Source organism: Ostrea edulis, chromosome 8 (genome assembly GCF_947568905.1).
Source record: "Ostrea edulis chromosome 8, xbOstEdul1.1, whole genome shotgun sequence".
NCBI classification, from domain to species: Eukaryota; Metazoa; Mollusca; class Bivalvia; order Ostreida; family Ostreidae; genus Ostrea; species Ostrea edulis.
In genome coordinates this window covers 59,657,835-59,679,629 of record NC_079171.1, presented here as the reverse complement: position 1 = coordinate 59,679,629, position 21,795 = coordinate 59,657,835, and the positions used below count along the sequence as shown (strand labels likewise).

Below are 21,795 nucleotides of genomic sequence, written 5' to 3'. Positions count from 1 at the left end.
TCAACAAGTATTTAGAAATTCTTTACCGTTCTCGAGTTATTTCTAGAAGTAATTTTTAGGGGCCAAACTGTAGCTCCCTAACGGGGCCACATAGGGTAAAAACGAAATATGCATATTGTTCAGATCATCATTCTGAACAACTTTTGTTCTTTATTGCTTTTCAAAATATTTGTCGTTTTCGAGATACAAGGGGTAAATTTTTTTTATGGTTTTGGCCCTTAAAATCCCTTATTACGTAACATATGACCTCAATTTTTATATGAATAGATTTGGATTGTTGAGATGAACATTTTTTGTTCTTTGACTTATACCAAAATATTAACGATTTTTGAGATATTTGATCTAGACTTTGAGCCCTTCTAGATCCCTAATTAAAGGGGCTAGCCCCTCAATCTTGATATTTTCGAAAAGATCTCGTAAATGTGCATCCATTTTTTAAGGTCCATGCGAGCTTTTAGGCAAATCGCCTCCGGTAAAATCGAATCCCCCACAAATCTTCTAAAATGTTTACTCTATCTTGTGTAGAAATTTCAAGACTCTAGCTTCAAAACTAGCGGAGGAGATGTGTGGACAACAAGGCCCTTCAAAAAGTCACTAAAAGAGAGATAACTCCTGACCGGAAGTGACGTCAAGCACGAAATTTTGCAAGCAAAGTTTCGTCATCAAAAGACATCTTTCGTGAAAATTTCGTGAAAATCGATCGAGAAATGGCTGAGAAAAACGCGTGTACTACCAAGGAAAATAATAACAATAATAATAATAATAATAATAATAATGAAGAAGAAGAACGCGAACAATAATAGTAAGGTCTTCCGCAGGAGACGGAAGACCTTAATGAAGAAGAAGAACGCGAACAATAATAGTAAGGTCTTCCGCAGGAAACGGAAGACCTTAATAAACAGTAAAATCACTATAAGGTTTTCTGTCTGGAACGGAAAACCTTAATAATAACTAGAAATGATCTCATTACGAGCAACGAATAGGTGTTCCGTCCAATTTCTGATGAGATAGGACCTTGACTGGAAGAATTCAATCAGTGAATTAGTGAAGAACGACCATACATGAAAGACATAAACACATACATGTAAGACGTGATTTATCAATTGTAAACAATTTCGGTTTTGTTTCATTCACTTTCAAGTATCTTGGTAGTCCATAAAACGACTAAAAATTCCAATTGAACCACGTAGGAACCCATACTAAAAATTTCCATAAAAAACACTGAGTTTTTGAACAACTTCCGGTTTCGAACAACCAACTTCCGGTGGAAATCGTATGACTTATTACACTCTAATAAATAATTTTATGAGGATTATAATTTAAAAAATGAAATATTACATATTTTTATGGTACTTCCGGCGGATGACGAAAGTGACGGCAAGAAAGTTGAAACACGTATGTCACATCTACAAGTCACTATCTAACTTTCCTGAAAGCTTCAAAACTCAATCTTTGAGTATTTATGAGAAAACACTTGGAGAGAAAAAAAACCGGAGATCGTACATATTTAACGAACGGAAGTGATTTTTGAAAAAAAGCAACAATAATTCACTATACTCTGAAGATGGATAATGTCAATTATATATTTGAAAATCACAAAAACACTTGCTTTATAAGCGAGAGATATGATAGCAAAGAAAAACCATTTTTCCGAAGTTTTTCTCTAAAAACCGGAAGTTGCTGGTTAAACTTCCGGTAAGTCTAATATTTTCTGAAACGCCACAAGAGACCTAATTAATCTATACAAGTTTTGTTTCAAAAGCATAATTTTGAAATTTGGCGTTTCTTTTGTTCACTTCCGGTAACGGCTGGAAGTGACGGATGATAATGATAAATCTTTATTACAGAGCTACAAGTCACCATCTATCATCCCTGAAAGTTGATAAACTCAATCTTAAACCGTTTATGAGAAAACGCCAGGACAAAATATCATTTGAAAAACAGAAATTCGGCCGCAACTTGTGACCGAAAGTGAATTTTGAAATAGTGGTGCAGGGTTCTTTTGAGATGGGTAATGTCAATAATATCTGTAAATATCGTATTAAATGGTTCATAAATAAACGAGATATACGAGGACAAAGAAAGACCGTTTTTTAAAAGTTTTTTCTGAAAACCGGAAGTTGCTGGTTAAACTTCCGGGAAGTCTAATATTTTCTGAAACGCCGAAAGAGACCTAACTAATCTATGTAAATTTTGTTTCAAAAGCATAATTTTGAAATTTGACGTTTCTTTTGTTCACTTCCGGTGACGGCCCGAAGTGACGGATGACAAAAATAATACCTTATTGCACAGCTACAATTCATAATCTATCATCCCTGAAAGTTTGAAGACTCAATCTTTAACCGTTTATGAGAAAACGCCCGGACAAAATATCATTTGAAAAACGGAAATTCGGCCGTAACTTGTGACCGGAAGTAGTTTTTGAAAAAGTGTTTCAGGGTTCTCTTAAAATGGATAATGTCATTAAAATCTGTAAATATCGTATTAAAAATTTGATAAATAAACGAGATATACGAAGACAAAAAAAGACCATTTTTTCGAAGTTTTTCTCTAAAAACCGGAAGTTGCTGGTTAAACTTCCGGTGAGTCTAACATTTTCTGAAACGCCGAAAGATATCTAATTAATCTATGGAAGTTTTGTGTCAAAAGCATTAGTTTGAAATTTGACGTTTTTTTTGTTCACTTCCGGTGACGGTCGGAAGTGACGGATGGCAATGATAATACCCTATTGCATAGCTACGAGTCACCATATATCATCCCTGAAAGTTTGAAGTCTCAATCTTTAACTGTTTATGAGAAAACGCCCGGACAAAATGCCATTTGAAAAACGGAAATCCAGCCGTAACTTGCGACCGGAAGGGATTTTCGCAAAAATGAAAAAAGAAAATCTAAACAATCCTATTTTACATCTTTCCTGAAAGTGTCATGAAAATCTATCAAGCCGTTTTAGAGAAATCGCGTGCACAAAATCGGTAAGAAAAAGAACAATAATAATAATAATAGAGGAAAAGAAATATAAGAATCACTATAAGGTCTTCCATTGAGACGGAAGACCTTAATAACTAGACACTCATTACTAGTAATGAGTAGGTCTTCCGTTAGACCACTTCCGGTAAAGAGCTTTCTGTTCCTACGAAAACCATTTAAATATATCAGAAAATGTGCCTTAACAATGAATGATAAATGTATTATCGAATTTTTTACTCCTTTCTCGTAACTTCCGGTGACAACCGGAAGTACTATTCAGATGCGTTTTCCCATAAATGACAGCAACTCTTTACTGTCTATATTCCCTGAAAATTTCACGTCTCTATCTGAAAGAGTTCTCAACAAAAAGAAGTAAAGCTAAGAAGAAAAAGTAGTAGGTTAGTACAGACCGGAAGTCAATTTGAAAAAACAAAATTATCAAAACTTTAGAAGTTGATACTTTTATTAAGACATGTGAAAATCATATGAAAGACTTCAAATATAAGCGAGATTTATGGGGACAAAGAGACGAAAATTAAAAAGGTATTTTATCAAGAAACCGGAAGTAGTCGTTTTGACTACCGACACAGTCAATATTCTTTTGACACTTTGAAAGAGAGTTAATAAACTAGTATAGAATTCAATTTAAAGGAAAAAGTTTGAAATTTGTGATTCTTTCAATCACTTCCGGTGACGACAGGAAGTGACAGTCGACATGTTCAACCCCCTACTGCACGCCTACAAACGGAGATTTACCATCCCTGAACATTTGATGAACCTATATATTTTACCTTTTCCAAAAAAATTGCTGGACAAAATTCCTTTTGAGAAACAGAAAATCGGCCATATTTGCCGACCGGAAGTGAATTTTGTGAAAACAAAAATAATTATAGCAAGGTCATTTCATAAGACATTATTCCTGAAAATTTCAAGAAAATATACCCAGCCATCTCTGAGAAATCACTCGAAGAAATCGGAAAATCGACATTTTTTAAAATACTTCCGGTATAGACCGGAAGTGACGGACGAAAAAATTGAATGTATGTGTACAATGGACTAATGTTAGTTGATCAACTCTACAAGTTTCAAGCGTCTATCTATATTCATTATTGAGAAACTGAAAAAACAAGGTTTGAATATGTCCACCCCATATCTCACGACCGGAAGTGAATTTTACAAAAATATTTAAATTTACTTTAGACATTTATAGTGTCTATAACATATGTAAAATTCAAATCATTAACTTGTTTTATGATCGAGATTTATGGCACTGAAAAATGAGAGAATGAATAGACTTTCTTTGATATAACCGGAAGTTGGAGATTCAACTTCCGGTGGGGTCAACATTTTTTTGAGAATTAGAAAGAGACATAGTATACCGACATAGGTTTCAATTTGAAAGAAAAACTTTGAAATTTATGATTCATTTAATCACTTCCGGTGATAAGCGGAAGTGACGGCCGACATTCTTAACCCCCTACTGTACGCCTACAAAGTGAGATATATTAACTCTGAAAATTTGGTGACTCTATCTTTTACCGTTTCTGAGAAAAACGCTGGACAACGAAAACAGTTAATAAGCCGTAACTTGCGACCGGAAGTGAATTTTGAAAAAATGAAAAAGAATGTCCGAGATATTTCCATTCTCTATCATCCCTGAAAATTTCAAGAACATCCATCCAGCCAACTCTGAGAAATCGAGAGGAAAAAAAAAATAATAAACAGTACAATCACTAGAAGGTCTTCCGTTGGAAACGGAAGACCTTAATAACTAGAAACTCATTACTAGTAATGAGTAGGTCTTCCGTTAGACCACATCCGGTAAAGAGCTTTCTGTTCCTACGAAAACCATTTAAATGTATCAGAAAATGTGCCTTAACAATGAATGAGAAATGTATTATCGAATATTTTACTCCTTTCTCGTAACTTCCGGTGACGACCGGAAGTACTAGTCAGATGCGTTTTCCTATAAATGACAGCGACTCTTTACTGTCTATATTCCCTGATAATTTCACGTCTCTATCTGAAAGAGTTATCAACAAAAAGATGTAGACTAAAGAAAGAAAAAGTAGTAGGTTACTATCGACCGGAAGTCAATTTTGAAAACCAAAATTATCAAAACTTTAGAAGTTGATACTGTTATTAAGACATGTGAAAATCATATGAAAGACTTCAAATATAAGCGAGATTAATGGGAACAAAGAGACGAAAAGTAAAAAGGTATTTTATCAAGAAACCGGAAGTAGTCGTTTTGACTACCGACGGAGTCAATATTCTTTTGACACTTTGAAAGAGACTTAATAAACTAGTATAGGTTTCAATTTAAAAGAAAAAGTTTGAGATTTGCGATTCTTTCCATCACTTCCGGTGACGACAGGAAGTGACGGTCGACATGTTCAACCCCCTACTGCACGCCTGCAAACGGAGATTTATCATCCCTGAATATTTGATGAACCTATATTTTACCATTTCCAAGAAAAATGCTGGACAAAATCTCGTTTGAGAAACAGAAAATCGGCCATATTTTCCGATCGGAAGTGAATTTTGGAAAAACAAAAATAACCAGAGGAAAGTCATTTCATAAGACATTATTCCTGAAAATTTCAAGAAAATCTATACAGCCATCTCTGAGAAATCACTAGAAGAAATCGGAAAATCGTCATTTTTTAAAAAATACTTCCGGTATAGAGCAGAAGTGACGGACGAAAAAATTGAAAGTATGTGTACAATGGCCTAATGCTAGTTGATCAACCCTACAAGTTTCAAGCGTCTATATATTTTCGTTATTGAGAAATTGAAAAAACAAAGTTTGAATTTGTCCACCCCCTATCTCACGACCAGAAGTGAATTCTCGAAAAATATTTGACATTACTCTAGACATTGATAGTGTCTACAATATATGTTAAATACAAGTCAAACACTTGTTTAGCAAACGAGATTTAAGGCATTGAAAAAGGAGAATTTGAAATGTATTTCCATTATTACCGGAAGTCGACGTTTCCACTTCCGATGGGGTCAACGGTTTTCAATACTCCAAAAGATACCTGATAAAGTGGTATAGGTTTCGATTCAACAACTACAACTTTAATTTTTCGATTCTTCTTACCACTTCCGGTGACGACCGGAAGTGACGGCCGACATTCTGAACCTCCAACTGCACGCCTACAAAGTGAGATCTATCAACTCTGAAAATTTGGTGACTCTGTCTTTTACAGTTTCTGAGAAAAACGCTGGACAAAATATCTTTTTTAAAAAAACGGAAATTGGACATATCTAACGACCGGAAGTCAATTTTGAAAAATTGAAAAAAATTGTTCGAGGTATTTTCATTCTCTATCATCCCTGGAAATTTCAAGAAAATCCATCCAGCCATCTCTGAGAAATCGAGGGGAAAAAAAAAAATAATAATAACGAGCTATAACTGTGTTGGGATGCCAACACAAATGTCTCCGAACACCTCCCCATGTCAGAAATGGTTCTTGATGCCAGATATGCACTCAGGATCCCCAAAGAACTCTAGAAACTAAATTTGGTTGAAATCCGACGGACTTGATTTTTGGCCGCCATTTTCTTCAATGGCGGCCATTTTGAAACATTTGAAAATTGATTGGAAGGAAATCCTGATCCTAGAAATGAATTGTGGACCCTCCATTTACCCCAGAACCAAAATGTTGTAGAGATTTTAACACTTTCAGAGATTTGGGTATATGGCGGCCATTTTGAAAATGGCGGCTCAAAAAAAAATTTGATGGTGGAGGTGGACTCGGGGTCAATAAATTACCCTAGAAATAAAATTTGGTTGAAATCCGACAACATTGAGTTTTTGACGTTTTTTGGCCGCCATCTTGAAACGGCGGCCATTTTTAAAATTTGAAAAGTTGAATGCACCCCTCCTAGTGACCCCCTATCAGCTCACAAAGTTTGAAGTGGATCTGTCAAAACACTTTCACAAAATCGGTCGGACAAATTTCTCACTCAAGAAGAGGAATAATAAGAATAAGAAGAAAGTAATAATAAGAATAACTAGACACGATCTCGTTGCGGGCAACGAGTAGGTCTTCCGTCCGATTTGTTGATGCACTCGGAGTTAAAAAAAAAAAAAGAAGACAAATGAGTCCCAATTTAGTTTCCGACTTTAAGACACTTTAGATATAATCAATTTTTCATATCATAAGCTTCTGAAGCAAAGTTGCGGTGAAATTCGTTTGAAATTCGACTCTCCAGGCGAGCCATAGGGCCCGCGGGCCTATTTCTTGATGTCATTTGTTAGCCCTCTATAGACTCAACAACTTTAGTTCTATATGTCTTTACAAAATATTTACCTGTAAAAAGTTATTGAGATCGACCGATATCGACAAAAAAATCGACTGTACAGGCGAGCCATTAGGACCTTAGGCCCATTTCTTGATATCAATTGATAGATCTCGATAAACTGAACAACTTTTGTTCAATATGTCCTTACAAAATATTTACAAGCTACAAGTTCTTGAAATCGACTGATATCGACAAAAATCGACTTTACAGGCTAGCCATGAGGCCCACAGACCTATTTTTGATATTGATCGATAGGTTATGACACATTGAACAACTTTTGTTCAATAATGCTTTTCAAAAAATATGTCGTTTTAAAGATATGAGGCGTCAAATATTTACGATTTTGGCCCTTAAAATCTCTAATTACGTAACATATGACCTACTTTTTGATTTGATAAGATCAAGCTCGTTGAGATGAACATTTCCGCTTCTACAACTTATTATAAAATATTAATAGTTTCTGAGATATTCTCAAAAACATTTGGACCCTTCTGAACCCGTAATTTAAAGGGCCAGCCCGTTTTGCTTGATATCGTAAGAAGGCCTTGTCATTTTAAACAGTTTTTTCTCAACAAGTATTTAGAAATTCTTTACCGTTCTCGAGTTATCTCTACAAGAAATATTTAGGGGCCAAACTGTAGCTCCCTAACGGGGCCACATAGGGAAAAAACGAAATGTACATATTGTTTACATTATCATTCTGAACAACTTTTGTCCAATAATGCTTTTCAAAATATTTGTCGTTTTCAAGATATGAGGTGTCAATTATTTATGATTTTGGCCCTTAAAATCTCTTATTACGTAACATATGACCTACTTTTTGATTTGATAAGAACAAGCTCGTTTAGATGAACATTTCCGCTTCAATGACTTATTACAAAATATTAATAGTTTCTGAGATATTCTCATAAACCTTTGGACCCTTCTGGGCCCCTAATTTAAAGGGTCAGCCCCTTTTGCTTGATATCGTAAGAACGGTCATGACATTTCAAACATTTTTTGTTCAACAAGTATTTAGAAATTCTTTTCCGTTCTCGAGTTATTTCTAGAAGTAATTTTTAGGGGCCAAAATGTAGCTCCCTAACGGGGCCACATAGGGTAAAAACGAAATATGCATATTGTTCAGATCATCATTCTGAACAACTTTTGTTCGTTATTGCTTTTCAAAATATTTGTCGTTTTCGAGATACAAGGGGTAAAAAATTTATGGTTTTGGCCCTTAAAATCCCTTATTACGTAACATATGACCTAAATTTTTATATGAATAGATTTGGATTGTTGAGATGAACATTTTTTGTTCTTTGACTTATACCAAAATATTAACGATTTTTGAGATATTTGATCTAGATTTTGAGCCCTTTTAAATCCCTAATTTAAGGGGCTAGCCCCTAAATCTTGATATTTTCGAAAAGATCTCGTAAATGTACACAACTTTTGTTGTACATGTCTTAACAAAATATTTGCAAGAAAAAAGATATTGGAGATCAAAGGTCAAAAATCGCCGAAATCGGTGAAAAATTTTGGCATCCATTTTTTCAGGTCCATGCGAGCTTTTAGGCAAATCGCCTCCGGTAAAATCGAATCCCCCACAAATCTTCTAAAATGTTTACTCTATCTTGTGTAGAAATTTCAAGACTCTAGCTTCAAAACTAACGGAGGAGATATGTGGACAACAAGGCCCTTCAAAAAGTCACTAAAAGAGAGATAACTCCTGACTGGAAGTGACGTCAAGCATGAAATTTTGCAAGCAAAGTCTCGTCACCAAAAGACATCTTTCCTGAAAATTTTGTGAAAATCGATCGAGAAATGGCTGAGAAAATCGCGTGTACTACCAAGGAAAATAATAATAATAACTAGACACGATCTCGTTGCGAGCAACGAGTAGGTCTTCCGTCCGATTTGTTGATGCACTCGGAGTTAAAAAAAAAAAAAGACAAATGAGTCCCAATTTAGTTTCCGACTTTAAGACACTTTAGATATAATCAATTTTTCATATCATAAGCTTCTGAAGCAAAGTTGCGGTGAAATTTGTTTGAAATTCGACTCTCCAGGCGATCCATAAGGCCCGCGGGCCTATTTCTTGATGTCATTTGTTAGCCCTCTATAGACTCAACAACTTTAGTTCTATATGTCTTTACAAAATATTTACCTGTAAAAAGATATTGAGATCGACCGATATCGACAAAAAATCGACTCTACAGGCGAGCCATTAGAACCATAGGCCTATTTCTTGATATCAATCGATAGATCTCGATAAACTGAACAACTTTTGTTCAATATGTCCTTACAAAATATTTACCAGTTACAAGTTTTTGAAATCGACTGATATCGACAAAAATCGACTCTACAGGCGAGCCATGAGGCCCACAGACCCATTCTTTGATATTGATCGATAGGTTATGACACATTGAACAACTTTTGTTCAATAATGCTTTTCAAAAAATATGTCGTTTTAAAGATATGAGGCGTCAAATATTTACGATTTTGGCCCTTAAAATCTCTAATTACGTTACATATGACCTACTTTTTGATTTGATAAGATCAAGCTCGTTGAGATGAACATTTCCGCTTCTACAACTTATTATAAAATATTAATAGTTTCTGAGATATTCTCAAAAACATTTGGACCCTTCTGAACCCGTAATTTAAAGGGCCAGCCCGTTTTGCTTGATATCGTAAGAAAGGCCTTGTCATTTTAAACAGTTTTTGCTCAACAAGTATTTAGAAATTCTTTACCGTTCTCGAGTTATCTCTACAAGAAATATTTAGGGGCCAAACTGTAGCTCCCTAACGGGGCCACATAGGGAAAAAACGAAATGTACATATTGTTTATATTATCATTCTGAACAACTTTTGTTCAATAATGCTTTTCAAAATATTTGTCGTTTTCAAGATATGAGGCGTCAATTATTTATGATTTTGGCCCTTAAAATCCCTTATTACGTAACATATGACCTACTTTTTGATTTGATAAGAACAAGCTCGTTTAGATGAACATTTCCGCTTCAATGACTTATTACAAAATATTAATAGTTTCTGAGATATTCTCATAAACCTTTGGACCCTTCTGGGCCCCTAATTTAAAGGGTCAGCCCCTTTTGCTTGATAACGTAAGAAAGGTCATGACATTTCAAACATTTTTTGTTCAACAAGTATTTAGAAATGCTTTACCGTTCTCGAGTTATTTCTAGAAGTAATTTTTAGGGGCCAAACTGTAGCTCCCTAACGGGGCCACATAGGGTAAAAACGAAATATGCATATTGTTCAGATCATCATTCTGAACAACTTTTGTTCCCTATTGCTTTTCAAAATATTTGATGTTTTCGAGATACAAGGGGTAAAAAATTTATGGTTTTGGCCCCTAAAATCCCTTATTACGTAACATATGACCTAAATTTTTATATGAATAGATTTGGATTGTTGAGATGAACATTTTTTGTTCTTTGACTTATACCAAAATATTAACGATTGTTGAGATATTTGATCTAGACTTTGAGCCCTTGTAGATCCCTAATTTAAGGGGCTAGCCCCTCAATCTTGATATTTTCGAAAAGACCTCCTAAATGTGCACAACTTTTGTTGTACATGTCTTAACAAAATATTTGCAAGAAAAAAGATATTGGAGATCAAAGGTCAAAAATCGCCGAAATCGGTGAAAAATTTTGGCATCCATTTTTTCAGGTCCAGTCGAGCGTTTAGGCAAATCGCCTCCGGTAAAATCGAATCCCCCACAAATCTTCTAAAATGTTTACTCTATCTTGTGTAGAAATTTCAAGACTCTAGCTTCAAAACTAACGGAGGAGATGTATGGACAACAAGGCCCTTCAAAAAGTCACTAAAAGAGAGATAACTCCTGACCGGAAGTGACGTCAAGCACGAAATTTTGCAAGTAAAGTCTCATCACAAAAAGACATCTTTCCTGAAAATTTCGTGAAAATCGATCGAGAAATGGCTGAGAAAAACGCGTGTACTACCAAGGAAAATAATAATAATAATAATAATAATAATGAAGAAGAAGAATGCGAACAATAATAGTAAGGTCTTCTGCAGGAGACGGAAGACCTTAATAAACAGTAGAATCACTAGAAGGTCTTCCGTTGGAGACGGAAGACCTTAATAAACAGTAGAATCACTATAAGGTCTTCCGTTGGTAACGGAAGACCTTAATAACGAGCTATAACTGTGTTGGGATGCCAACACAAATGTCTCCGAACACCTCCCCATGTCAGAAATGGTTTTTGATGCCAGATATGCACTCAGGATCCTCAAAAAACCCTACAAACTAAGTTTGGTTGAAATCCGACGGACTTGATTTTTGGCCGCCATTTTCTTCAATGGGGGCCATTTTGAAACATTTGAAAATAGATTGGAAGGAAATACTGATGCTAGAAATGAACTGTGGACCCTCCAAAATGTTGTAGAGATTTTAACATTTTCAAATATTTTGGTATATGGCGGCCATTTTGAAAATGGCGGGTCAACAAATTTTTTTAAGGGTGGGAATGAACTCGGGGTCACCAAATTACCCTAGAAATAGAATTTGGTTGAAATCTGACAACCTTGATTTTTTTTACGTTTTTGGCCGCCATTTTTAAACGGCTGCCATTTTGAAAATTTCGAAAGTTGATTGCACCCTTTCTCATGACCCCCTATTAGCTCAAAACGTTTGAAGTGGATCTGTCGAAACACTTTTATAAAATCGAGCAGACAAATTTCTCTGCAAAGAAGAGGAATAAAAAGAAGAAGAAGGAGAAGAAAATAAGAATAATAAGAAACGGAGCAAAAACAATATGTCTCCGACACTTTGTGTTCGGAGACTTAATAATAATAATAAGAAGAAAAACTAGACACTCATTACTAGTAATGAGTAGGTCTTCCGTTAGACCACTTCCGGTAAAGAGCTTTCTATTCCTACAAAAACCATTTAAATGTATCAGAAAATGTGCCTTAACAATGAATGAGAAATGTGTTTTCGAATTTTTTACTCCTTTCTCGTAACGTCCGGTGACGACCGGAAGTACTATTCAGATGCGTTTTCCTATAAATGACAGCGACTCTTTACTGTCTATATTCCCTGAAAAGTTCACGTCTCTATCTGAAAGAGTTCTCAACCAAAAGAAGTAGACTAAAGAAAGAAAAAGTAGTAGGTTACTACCGACCGGAAGTCAATTTTGAAAACCAAAATTATCAAAACTTTAGAAGTTGATACTTTTATTAAGACATGTGAAAATCATATGAAAGACTTCAAATATAAGCGAGATCTATGGGGACAAAGAGACGAAAAGTAAAAAGGTATTTTATCAAGAAACCGGAAGTAGTCGTTTTGACTACCGACAGAGTCAATATTCTTTTGACACTTTGAAAGAGAGTTAATAAACTAGTATAGGTTTCAATTTAAAGGAAAAAGTTTGAAATTTGCGATTCTTTCCATCACTTCCGGTGACGACAGGAAGTGACGGTCGACATGTGCAACCCCCTACTGCACACTTAGAAACGAAGATTGATCATCCCTAAATATTTGATGAACCTATATTTGACCTTTTCCAAGAAAAATGCTGGACAAAATTCCTTTTAAGAAACAGAAAATCGGTCATATTTTCCGACTGGAAGTGAATTTTGTAAAAACAAAAATAATTATAGCAAGGTCATTTCATAAGACATTATTCCTGAAAATTTCAAGAAAATATATCCAGCCATCTCTGAGAAATCACTCGAAAAAATCGGAAAATCGACATTTTTTCAAATACTTCTGGTATAGACCGGAAGTGATGGACAAAAAACGTGAATGTATGTGTACAATGGACTAATGTTAGTTGATCAACTCTACAAGTTTCAAGCGTCTATCTATATTCATTATTGAGAAACTGAAAAAAAAACAAGGTTTGAATATGTCCACCCCATATCTCACGACCTGAAGTGAATTTTACAAAAATATTTAAATATACTCTAGACATTTATAGTGTCTATAACATATGTAAAATTCAAATCATTAACTTGTTTTATGACCGAGATTTATGGCACTGAAAAATGAGAGAATGAATAGTGTTTCTTTGATATAACCGGAAGTTGGAGATTCAACTTCCGGTGGGGTCAACATTTTTTGAGAATTAGAACGAGATCTAGTAAACCGATATAGGTTTCAATTTAAAAGAAAAAAGTTTGAAATTGATGATTCATTTAAGCACTTCCGGTGACGACCGGAAGTGACGGCGACAAAAATAATACATGCATGCACCATAGAGAAAATAGATATATCATCCCTGACAGTTTCATTTGATTATCTTTAGTGGTTTTCAAGTTTACCCCCGGACAAAGTTACTTTCAATAACCGGAAAATCGGACGTATCTCGCGAACGGAAGTGAATTTTGAAAAAGTGAAAAAAATTCTGGAGATACCATCGTTCTCTATAATCTGTGAAAGTTTCAGGAAAATCCATCCAACGGTCTCGGAGACGAAAGGGAAAAAATAATAATAAACAGTAGAATCACTAGAAGGTCTTCCGTTGGTAACGGAAGACCTTAATAAACAGTAGAATCACTAGAAGGTCTTCCGTTGGTAACGGAAGACCTTAATAATAATAAACAGTAGAATCACTAGAAGGTCTTCCGTTGGTAACGGAAGACCTTAATAAGAAGAAACGGAGCAAAAACAATATGTCTCCGACACTTTGTGTTCGGAGACATAATAAGAAACGGAGCAAAAACAATATGTCTCCGACACTTTGTGTTCGGAGACATAATAATAACTAGACACTCATTACTAGTAATGAGTAGGTCTTCCGTTAAACCACTTCCGCTAAAGAGCTTTCTGTTCCTACGAAAACCATTTAAATATATCAGAAAATCAGTATATGCACCCAGGGGTGCATGAGCCGAGTTGCATGGGATACACTGTAAAGTCAGGAATGATGTGGCATATTTATAATTGTGAGGAACTAATTTCAGTTTTAAACTTTTCGAGTTACTATCCAGAAACCATATTTGTCTGAAGTTTTCAATCTATATTCGGTCACTGTGACTTTGACCTTTGTTCTCCAAAATCAATAGGGGCCTTGCTTTGCTGGTATCCAACAATATATCCAAGTATCATTTGATTCGGATTTAAACTTCCTGAGTTATCATCCAGAAATCAAATATTTCTGAAATTTCCTTCTATATTCAGTCACTGTGACCTTGACCTTTGATCTATTTTCTCCAAAATCAATAGGGGTCTTCCTTACCTGGTACATAACAATATCTGTAAGTATCATTTGATTCGGATTTAAACTTTCTGAGTAATCATCCGCAAACCAAATATTTCTGAAATTTCATTCTAAATTCGGTCACTGTGACCTTGACCTTTGACCTATTTTCTCCAAAATCAATAGGGGTATTCCTTACCTTGTACCCAACAATATATCAAAGTTTCATTTGATTAGATTGTAAACTTTTTGAATTATCATCCGGAAACCAATTATTGACGCCCAACCGTCCGCCCGCCCGCCAACCCGCCCACCCACCCGCCCGTCCGCCAATAGCCAATAGCCGAGTTCAATTTCGTTGCAACTCGGCTAAAAATGTGCCTTAACAATGAATGAGAAATGTGTTTTCGAATTTTTTTTACTCATTTCTCGTAACTTCGGTGAAGACCGGAAGTACTATTCAGATACGTTTTCCTATAAATGACAGGGACTCTTTGCTGTCTATATTTCCTGAAAACTTCACGTCTCTATCTGAAAGAGTTCTCAACAAAAAGAAGTAAAGTAAAGAAAAAAAAGTAGTAGGTTACTACCGACCGGAAGTCAATTTTGAAAAAAAACAAAATTATCAAAACTTTAGAAGTTGATACCGTTATTAAGACATGTGAAAATAATATGAAATACTTCAAATATAAGCAAGATTTATGGGGGCAAAGAGACGAAAAGTAAAAAGGTATTTTATCAAGAAACCGGAAGTAGTCGTTTTGATACCGACAAAGTCAATATTCTTTTGACACTTTGAAAGAGAGTTAATAAACTAGTATAGGTTTCAATTTAAAAGAAAAAGTTTTAAATTTGAGATTCTTTCAATCACTTCCGGTGACGACAGGAAGTGACGGTCGACATGTTCAACCCCCTACTGCACGTCTACAAATGAAGATTTATCATCCCTGAAAAATTAATGAACCTATATTTTACCTTTTCCAAGAAAAATACTGTTCAAAATTCCTTTTGAGAAACAGAAAATCAGCCATATTTTCCGACCGGAAGTGAATTTTGTAAAAACAAAAATAATTATAGTAAGGTCATTTCATAAGACATTATTCCTGAAAATCTACCCAGTCATATCTGAGAAATCACTCGAAGAAATCGGAAAATTGACATTTTTTCAAATACTTGCGATATAGACTGAAAGTGATGGACGAAAAAATTGAATGTATGTGTACAATGGACTAATGTTAGTTGATCAACTCTAAAAGTTTCAAGCGTCTATCTATATTCATTATTGAGAAACTGAAAAAATAAAATTCCGGAAGTGAATTTTACAAAAATATTTTACGCTACTCTAGATATTTATAGTGTCTATAACATATGTAAAATTCAAATCATTAACTTGTTTCATGACCAAGATTTATGGCACTGAAAAATGAGAGAATGAATAGTCTTTCTTTGATATAACCGGAAGTTGGAGATTCAACTTCCGGTGGGGTCAACATTTTTTGAAAATTACAAAGAGGTCTAGTAAAGCAATTTAGGTTTCAATTTCAACGAAAAACGTTTGAAATTTATGATTCATTTAATCACTTCCGGTGACAACTGGAATCGACGGCTGACATTCTTAACCCCCTACTGCACGCCTACAAAGTGAGATCTATTAACTCTGAAAATTTGATGACTCTATCTTTTACCGTTTCTGAGAAAAGCGCTGGACAATATATCCTTTAAAAGGACGGAAATTGGACATATCCTGCGACCGGAAGTAAATTTTGAAAAAATGAAAAAAAAAAATACATCGAGGTACAATCGTTCTCCACAACCTGTGAAAGTTTCATGAAAATCCATCCAACAGTCTCGGAGACGAAAGGAAAAAAAAATAATAATAACTAGATGCGATCTCGTTGCGAGCAACGAGTGGGTCTTCCGTCCAATTTTAGATGCGATGAGATAAGAATTTGACTGAGATTTTCGTTCATTAATAATGATACAAATATATTGTCTAGACGTACAATATAGCTTCGGTAATGCTTTACATTTATTGATCATTTAAATGTTATAAATTAAAGACTCTCTGCCACTAATTAAAGGGGTCAGCCTTTTTTCGAGAAAAAAAGTTAATAATGTTATTTACTGCGATACAAATTCGACTGATCAGGCGAGTCATGTCGCCCGGAGGCCTATTTTTTTTTTTATATCATTCTAGATATATATCTCGCAAAACTGAACAAATTTTGTTCTAGATGTCTTATTAAAAGTTTCTTGACAAAAACGTAATAGATTGCAACAATAACCCAACTGTTCAGGTGAACCATGAGACCCGCAGGCCTATTTCTTAAGGTCGTTAGTTAACGCTTGCGAAACTGAACAACTTTTATTCAACATGTCTTGTCAAAAGTTTCTCGAGAAAAAAAATATTAATGTTATTAATTGTGATACAAATTCGACTGTTCAGGCGAGCCATGACGCTCGGAGGCCTATTTTTGGATATCATTAGATAGATCTTGCAAAACTGAACAACTTTTGTTCTAGATGTCTTGTTAAAAGTTTCTTGACAAAAAAGTTATTGATTGCGACATTTATCGGTTATTTAACAATAACCCAACTGTTCATGTGAGCCATGGGACCCACAGGCCTTTTTCTTAACATTGTTAGTTAACGCTTGCGAAACTGAACAAATTTTGTTCTACATGTCTTGTCAAAAGTTTCTCGAGAAAAAAGTTATTAATGTTATTAATTGTGTTGCAAATTCGACTGTTCAGGTGAGCCATGACACCCGGAGGCCTATTTTTTGATATCATTAGATATATCTTTCAAAACTGAACAACTTTTATTCTACATGTCTTATCAAAAGTTCCGTGAGAAAAATGTTAATCATTGTAACAGAAATTCAATGGTTCAGGCGAGCTATCTGACCCATGGGCCCACTTCTTGATATGGCACAAACGATCTCAATAAACTGTACAACTTTCGTTATATATGTTTAAACAAAATATTTACGAGTAAAAAGTTCTGATTTAAAACGTGGAAAAAAATTGGGCACTTTTTAAAACTCCATTTACGACCACAACCGAGCTTCCATAGTAGACACTTCCGGAAATTTTGAAAATCCAGGTGCACATCTACAACATGTCGTCTCACATCACTGAAAATTTCAGCACTCTAGGTTATGTTGTTTTTGAGTTTTTGTCTGGACAAAATGGCCATCTGAATGTTATTTGGGTTATTGTCCTCTAACATCAGTGAAAATTTCAGCACCCTAGCTTTTATCGTTTTTGAGATTTTGGCCGGACAAAATGGTCATCTGAAAATCGATAAAAGGGGGATAACTTCCAACCGGAAGTGAATTTTAAAAAATCCAAAAAAACATATAAACTTCAGATAGCAATGCATCAACCCTAAAAATTTGAAGCCATCTCTGAGAAATCCTCTGCACAAAATCAGTAAGGAAAAAAAAAGAATAAAAATAATAACTAGATGCGATCTCGTTGCGAGCAACGAGTGGGTCTTCCGTCCAATTTTAGATGTGATGAGATAAGAATTTGACTGCGATTTTCGTTTATAAATAATGATACAAATATATTGCCTAGACGTAAAATTTAGCTTCGGTAATGTTTTACAAATATTGGTCATTTAAGTGCTATAAATTAAAGAATCTCTGCCGCTCTCGGCCACTAATTAAAGGGGTCAGCCTTTTTTTCGACAAAAAAGTTAATAATGTTATTTACTGCGATACAAATTCGACTGATCAGGCGAGTCATGTCGGACGGAGGCCTATTTTTTGATATCATTCTAGATATATCTCGCAAAACTGAACAAATTTTGTTCTACATGTCCTATTAAAATTTTCTTGAGAAAAAAGTTATTGATTGCGACATTTATCAGACTGTTAAGGCGAGTCATAAGGACCGTGGGCCTTTTGCTTATATCGTTTGAAAGATCTTGCAAAACTGAACAACTTTTGTTCTAGATGTCTTATTAAAAGTTTCTTGACAAAAATGTAATAGATTGCAACAATAACCCAACTGTTCAGGTGAGCCATGAAACCTGCAGGCCTATTTCTTAACATCGTTAGTTAACGCTTGCGAAACTGAACAACTTTCGTTCTACATGTCTTGTCAAAAGTTTCTCGAGAAAAAAGTTATTAATGTTATTGATTGTGATACAAATTCGATTGTTCAGGCGAGCCATGACACCCGGAGGCCTATTTTTTGATATCATTAGATAGATGTTGCAAAACTGAACAACTTTTATTCTACATGTCTTATCAAAAGTTTCGTGATAAAAAAGTTACTTATTGTAACAGAAATTCAATGGTTCAGGCGAGCCATTAGGCCCATGGGCGCATTTCTTGATCTGGCACGAAAGATCTCAATAAACTGTACAACTTTTGTTATATATGTCTAAACAAAATATTTACGAGTAAAAAGTTCTGATTTAAAACGTGGAAAAAAATTGGGCACTTTTATAAACTCCATTTTCAACCCCTACCGAGCTTCCATAGTAGGCACTTCCGGAAATTTTGAAAACCGATGTGCACAACTAGAACATGTCATCTAACATCACTGAAAATTTCAGCACTCTAGCTTTTATCATTTTTGAGATTTCACCGGACAAAATGGTCATCTGAAAATCGATAAAAGGGGGATAACTTCCAACCGGTAGTGAATTTTCAAAAATCCAAAAAAAACAACATATAAACTTCAGATAGCAATGCATCAACCCTAAAAATTTGAAGTAAATCGATCAAGCCATCTCTGAGAAATTCTCTGCACAAAATCGGTAAGGAAAAAAAAAGAATAAAAATAAGAAGAAGAAAAGTGAAAAATCAACAATAGAATAATAGAAGGGTCTTCCGCTGAAGACGGAAGACCCTAATAACAAAAGTGAAAAATCAACAATAGAATAATAGTAGGGTCTTCCGCTGAAGACGGAAGACCCTAATAAGAAACGGAGCAAAAACAATATGTCTCCTACACTTTATGTTCGTAGACATTTGTGTTCGGAGACATAATAAGAATAATAAGAAACGGAGCAAAAACAATATGTCTCCGACACTTTCTGTTCGGAGACATAATAAGAATAATCTTAACCAGCACAATCAGTAGAAGGTCTTCCGTTGTTACGGAAGACCTTAATAAATTATTAATTTCAAATCAAACTACAGTTAACTGACTTGTAAAAAAAATCAGCAACCATTGACGCATTATTTTAAAATGATAAATCAAAGGCTGTAAACCTTCGTAGTTGTTTAAACCATTCAATAATTGAAGGTTTAATCTCGACCTCATGATGTCCTTGCAATATCGAAATCATTGATTACCTCATAATCGCATAATAGGGTATATTACTTAAAACCACGTGACTCCAGATACCGTGATCAGTCTAAATATATAATACAATCGTGTTTAATATACGAGTATATTTTAGTCCATCATAGTTTGATTCACTATCAGTAAAGTATCAAAAAAGTTCCAAGATGCGCTATTCATCCTGATAAATGCTGTTTTTCAATTGCGGATTTTCAACACCTTAACTGTAACTCTGCTGTGCATTATTTTACAGTTTATGTTTCATCTGATATATATATATATATATATATATATATATATATATATATATCCAGGGGTCCGTGTTTGCCCAACTATCTATTTTGTATTGCTTGTAGGAGTTATGAGATTGTTTAAAGTAGACATTAACGGCAAACTAACAACTCGACTGTATGACAAACGGGATGATTTCAGCTTCTCCATCGTCAACTTCCCACATTTATGTAGCAATATTCCATTCTCACCTGCATATGGTGTTTATATATCTCAACTCATTCGATATGCAAGAGCTTGTTCTGGGTATAGTCAGTTTTTAAATCGAGGTAAGCTACTGACAAACAAGTTGATGATACAGGGATTTCAACAGTCTCGATTGAAGTCAGCATTTCGCAAATTCTATGGTCGTTAAAACAATCTAGTTCGTCAATACAACCTCGCGTTGGGTCAAATGCTGTCTGACGTGTTTCATACCGATTGTTAAGCCATTCTTGGCACACTGATTTTGACTGCAGATAACTCCGTTTACCTGATTAGGATATGGGGCTCACGGCGGGTGTGGCCGGTCAACAGGGGATGCTTACTCCTCCTAGGCACCTGATTCCACCTCTGGTGTGTCCAGGGGTCCGTGTTTGCCCAACTATCTATTTTGTATTGCTTGTAGGAGTTATGAGATTGATCACTGTTCGTTATCTTCACCTTACATATATATATATATATATATATATATATATATATATTTCTGTGCTTTATATATATATATATATATATATATATATATATATATATATATATATATATAAAGCACAGAAATAACACTGAACTCTTAAATGAACATAACTGCCTAACATCGCCAAAAATTGTCCAGGAAATTAGGCAAATGTTTATAATATAGCAGTGCTTTTGTTTGTAATTCACATGGTGCATTATAATTTTGAAAATTCCGTTTAGCGAGAAACTGGAAATGAGGTGTATTCCTAATTTTTCCCATGGATTGTCACAATGGGCGAAAACTACAAATAAAAACAAATTAGCGATGCCGAGTTTCAAATTTTGAAATTATGAAAGACCGTTCATTTTGTCTTTAGTCAACTATTCGGTATTAATTAAGTACTAGTATCGAATGATCGGGGCTGTTCTGGGAAGTTTGCACCATATAACGGTAAAGTTAAAACATGTTACCGAAGTAAGGTTGTGCAATGTTTGACAAAGTCCAATACATTACACCACTGTATTCTTCTCTTTTCGATTATTTGCTTTTGACGGCACGAAACTATTTCAATAATTTTGCTCTTAAATTGTCGCACTGGACAACAAAAAAATCACTTTAACAAACACATTTGCAATACTGATTTTCAAATTTTGAAATTATAAACGACCGTGTGTTTTGTTTTTTTTTTCATTTTTTTTTTTTGCTATATGGTCAATTATTCGCATGACGGACAACAATTGTATTCGTAATATCATTATCTAATTTTCAATACGGATCTCGTATGTCACATAATGAACATTTAATTCGTGGTTTCAAGTGACTTCCTAAAAACCAGGTTTTATACATTGCATGTGATGTTAATATCTATAACACAACTGATACACGCAATAATTCAAAATAATTAATTAAAGAAGGCATCGTTCACGCAATCCATGTGCTCAACTATTTAAACACGCATTGAAGAAGTACCCCCTCCTTGTATTATTATTTATTATTGATTTCCCGCGCTATATATTGCATGGCTTATGCTATTGAAACGTTTTTCCTGTAGTATATGTCTTTGCAGATAGATGATATCGTGCAT

The 21,795-nt window shown here is 34.7% G+C and overlaps 1 protein-coding gene across 1 annotated transcript in view; it reads left to right on the top strand.

The window, feature by feature from the left end:
- Positions 1–21,795, top strand: part of LOC125660784 (receptor-type tyrosine-protein phosphatase T-like) — a 73,896-nt gene that overhangs the window by 13,929 nt on the left and 38,172 nt on the right. The gene's annotated exons all lie outside the window — the stretch shown is intronic.